General features: G+C 29.3%; 1 long non-coding RNA gene across 1 annotated transcript; it reads right to left on the reverse strand.

Annotated features, from left to right (window-relative positions):
* Nucleotides 1-674: 674 nt before the first annotated feature.
* LOC148171316 (uncharacterized) lies at nt 675-1,134 on the reverse strand. Its single transcript, XR_015770510.1, has 2 exons — nt 894-1,134; nt 675-846 (listed from the first exon to the last, which is right to left on the reverse strand). It is a non-coding gene; the product is annotated as an uncharacterized LOC148171316 (long non-coding RNA).
* Between the last annotated feature and the right edge of the window lie 3,106 nt (nt 1,135-4,240).

A 4,240-nucleotide genomic window follows, 5' to 3' on the forward strand; every position in this document is an offset into this window, starting at 1 on the left:
TAAATTTATTTGAATACGTTTTCAATTATTCGTTATTGTCTATTAAAGATAATATCGATAATACTCTTTTGTCTAATTATCATAAAATATAAATATTTCGTGCAGGTTCATACAATTATATAAATATACAGGGTCAAGCTTGCGTGGTCCTTCTGTGACGCTTTTATAAATAACTATTTTATATTTTTCAAAAGATGAATGTATATGTCTGAATAAAGTGCATATCTTAAAATTAATTTCAGTTGTCAAAAGTTCACAATTTTTGCAGGTTTTAAATCAGAATTTTTGAAAAAAAAATCATAACTTAACTACGCCACGACCAAAAATTTAAAAGTTGATAGTTTTGAATAGCTTACTAAATAACTCATCAAATTCCTCCACTAAAAGTGGTAAGTCACATTTAAAGAAAAAAAGTTGAATGCGGCCCTGCAAAAATTATGCACTTTTGACAACTGAAATTAATTTTAAGATATGCATTTTATTCAGACATCATTTTTTCAAAAATATAAAATAGTTATTTATAAAAGCGTCACAGAAGGACTACGCAAGCTTGACTCATCCTGTATATAAATGCTTTTGAACCTTTTTTGAGAAAATAGAATTGTTTTCTAATTTTGAATCTGAAGCCCGTTTTGCTCTTCAGGTCAGGACAAATCACGAAATAAAAATTCTAGTTTAATAAACTTAAATAATATATTTACACCATCGACTTAGAAAAAACATTTTGGGACTAGTTAAAATAAGTTCTTAAGTATCTCGTATCATACAGAAATCTAATCGGATCAATCTGTTGCTGCTGTGGCGCCTCTTGAACTGTTGGAAAAAGTACCGGACCTCTGTTATCCCCTAGAACAAAACAATAATATCTACATTTCATCCCTTATACAACTCACCTTGTGCACAAACGTAGACTAAGCAGACAAAAAGCACAAAAACCGCCACAATGCGTCTCATTTTTCCGTCTTGTAATTAAAACCAGATTGGTACTGAATGATCGGTGCTCTTCCGAAGGTAGATATACCCGCTAAGACGAGGCCATGCTATTTTTTGAATGAATTAATTGAACGAGAGTAACCTTCGAAGGTTCTTGATGATTACGCGGTCGTGTGCTGAATGAGAACTGAGCTAGAAAATCGTTATAACTCTAGAAAGGAAAGAATGAGCTCGTTAAGATGTTGTATAATTATTGTTTTCAAAAAAAAGTGACATTGCTTGAAGAGTTGAAGTCTGGAAACACGTGATTATGGTAATTTTAAAGGAACTTTTCTGGTTTGTTAATGTCATTGTCTTTGAAAGTTTGGTGTCATTGCAGTTAATTAGTATCAAGTAGTACCGGGTGATTTGTACTTGTTTTATGATAATTTTCTGACTGGATAATTAATTGGATTTTAAGAGGATTGGCATTCAGTGGTATCCGGAAGGAGAAATGCGATTGGTTCCTTAATGGAACTTCTGTATCCGACTGACTATTAACACTTAAATAAACACACATTTTTTACTTCACAATTATTTCTTTTTTTTTCTAATTTAACGACAAACATTAAAACCACTGACCTAAATATCTATCGCGTTTTTAATATGTATGACTATCTTTATCTTTATGACGTTTTGCAGTAGCCGAAAACCGGTCAGTTCAAATAAAAAATTGCCAAGATGAAACTGGCACTTTTTTTTCTAGTTGCTTCCATGGTCTTGACGGTTCAAGGATTTTGGTGGTACTGTAAGTGAATTTATATTTAATTGCTGGTTAATTTTTTATTACTATAAACAGATTATGATGATTGTGATGATGATGAAGAAGATTTTACAGAACAACCAACAAAACGTCGAGGTCACCGCAATTGTGCTTCCAAGACTGCTAATTTTTACCATTTTCTTCTTTTTGTGTTTGTGGGGAAAATTGTTTTTCGCGTTTTGACGGGCAGTAATTATTGAATTTTGTAGAAATTTGTTGTTGGCGCTATAAAATAAACATTATTTAGTAAACAAGTCTACAAAATCTAAGATTTTCTGACCAATCACAAACATAATGAATATTCATAATTGTTTTCAATAACTTTCTTCGATATTTTTACCTACTGGGGGTGACCTTAATTACACTTTTTGTAGTTAAATGTTTTAAAAAGATAACACGACTCATAAATATGTAGTATGTACTGGTAATTATTGGGAAAAAATATGGTTGTAATTATTGAAATGGGGCTTAAACGTGGAGGAGTGTTTTTGACTGTGATGTCTTTGAAGTAGAAAAGTTAACAATTTTGAGCAAAATTCTACGTAAAATAAGAAAGAATAATTATATTAGATGCAGCCTACAAATAAATAAAAGGTCAAAATAATTTAGTTATGGCATTTAAGGGTAAATTCTTCTTAGTGAAAATTCGAGAAAAAAGATGGCACTAGCCGTATATTTTTATTTGTTTTAGTTCCGTAAATACGAATGTGAAAAAATGCCAGATTTTAAAAAAATCACATTTTGTTAGTAGTTTGACAGTTTCTTGTAATTCAGCTATTTGTTCTTTTTAAAAAAAATTAAAAATAGATTTGAGCTTTACGTAAAGTTCTGCATAAAATAAGAACAAATTGCGTTAAATTTAATCTACAAATAGACCAGATATTGACATAAATAAATTGTAAGCATGAAATTTATAAATTTATGTTCAAAAAAATGTTTCTTTATAAAAACATTTTTGAATCAACTTGTATTTTATATCAATAAAAAAAGCAACTGACAATCTATAAGAAAATTAAATCTGATATCTGTTCTTCAAGTATTTCAAAAGTTACAAGCAACAAAAGATAAAACATTAACAATTTTAGCCTTTTGCGCTAAAAAAATTATTTTCCCATTCTAAATAATGACAGATTCTTATCTTTTAAAATCCGAAAAAACCATGGCGCAAACCGTATTTTTCTATTTGTTCTATTTCCGGAAATATAAAACTGGAAAAATGCCGGATTCTAAAAAATTTACATTTTTTTCAATTTGGCAGCTCTCCGAAACTTCAGTTGCTTGTTATTCAGTAATTTAATGTCCTTAGATAATCTTAAAATTAGATTTAAGTTGAACTTACAAATTTGGATAAAATATGCAGAAATTTTGTTAGATTTACCCCACTAATAAACGAGATATTAACGTTAATAAATTTTTGACATAAAATGTATAGGTTCTTTTAAAAACATTTTTCTTTACAAACACGTTGTCTAATCTACTTGAACTAGACATCAATGGAAAGAGCAACTCAAAATCTATGAGTTGACTAAATCTGATATCAATACCTAAAATATTTTAAAAATTACAGACAACAAACAAAAAAAATCAACATTTTTTAACCCTAAGACAATTTATTTTAAACTTTATTTTAGTTTAATTTTGATAAAACCGGATTCTTACTTTTTAAAATCGGAGAAAAACGATGCAAACATATTTTTTTGCAATTTTGCTGCACCCTAGAACTTCGATTGCTTGTAATTTAGTTATTTGTTGCCCTAGAAAAATTTCAAAAATTGATTTAAGTTGTACGTAAAGTCCTGCGTAAAAGAAAAACAAATTGTCAAATTGTCACCTCACAAATAAACGAGACATTAACATTGATAAATTTTAGTTATAAAATTGTTCGGTCATTTTCAAAAGTTTTTTCATCGCGAAATTAACTTGTATTTTATATCAATGGAAAGAGCAACTTAAAATCTATACGTAGACCAAATCTGACATTTTTAAGTCACGTATTGTAGAAATTAGAGACAAAAAATGAAGAAGTAAAATTTTTCAACGTCTTGATTCAGAAAAATTCATAATCTAAATAAAGCCGAATTTCTATCATTTGAAATCAGAGTAAGACGATAGTATAAACTGTATCCTTTTGTCCTAGTTCTTGAAAGTAGGTTAAATATCTAATAACTCAAGAGTGCCGTATAATGTTTTATCCAATACTACAAAAACTAACAAGTAATTTTTAGTGGAAAACAGTCAGAATTTTTAACATTTCACTTCTTCTAAAATTGTATAGTTTTAGTGAACCCGAGCAATAATTGCTCTCGGCCAGACCTGCTTTGAAAGCTTTGTCCACCCTAATTCTAATTCCGTCCTGCAATTTGCTAAATTGATCATTAAATTCTGTCAGAAAATTTTTAGTTTTGATCGTTAGTAGTATGCTGCACTTTTTGGTATAATGATAACAATTATGAAAACTTGGCCTCTTGTTGCCAATCCATCCCGATTGACCAGAAGTGCGTACCA

Source organism: Gnatocerus cornutus, chromosome 7, assembly GCF_029298725.1.
Source record: "Gnatocerus cornutus isolate USDA-ARS CGAHR chromosome 7, icGnaCorn1.1, whole genome shotgun sequence".
NCBI lineage: Eukaryota > Metazoa > Arthropoda > Insecta > Coleoptera > Tenebrionidae > Gnatocerus > Gnatocerus cornutus.